At 47.2% G+C, this 326-nt stretch overlaps 1 protein-coding gene across 1 annotated transcript in view; it reads left to right on the top strand.

The window, feature by feature from the left end:
- Nucleotides 1-326, top strand: part of DOCK2 (dedicator of cytokinesis 2) — a 370,198-nt gene that overhangs the window by 307,153 nt on the left and 62,719 nt on the right. The gene's annotated exons all lie outside the window — the stretch shown is intronic.

The following is a 326-nucleotide window of genomic DNA, read 5'->3' as shown; positions in this document are numbered from 1 at the left end:
ATTTATTTATTCATTCGCCTAGCAACAAATACTGAGCCCTGGTATGCAGAACAATAACTCCCCAAAGACGCCTAGGTCCTAATCCCCGGAACTTGCGTATATCTTACCTCGCATGGCAAAGTGGACTTTTCAGGCATGATTAAGGATCTTGAAGATGGTGAGAGCATCCTGCGTTGGTTCTTTAGGCGGAACCAACGCAGTTACTTACAAGGTCCTTACACATGAAAAAAAGAGGCAGGGGAGTCAGAGAGAGATTTGAAGAAGCTACACTGCTAGCTTTGAAGATGCAAGAAGGGGCCATGAGCCGAGGAACGTGGGCGGCCTCT

The sequence above is a fragment of the Pteropus vampyrus genome, unplaced genomic scaffold, assembly GCF_000151845.1.
Source record: "Pteropus vampyrus isolate Shadow unplaced genomic scaffold, Pvam_2.0 Scaffold30, whole genome shotgun sequence".
In the NCBI taxonomy this organism is placed as follows: domain Eukaryota; kingdom Metazoa; phylum Chordata; class Mammalia; order Chiroptera; family Pteropodidae; genus Pteropus; species Pteropus vampyrus.
This window is presented reverse-complemented; position numbering and strand designations above follow the sequence as displayed.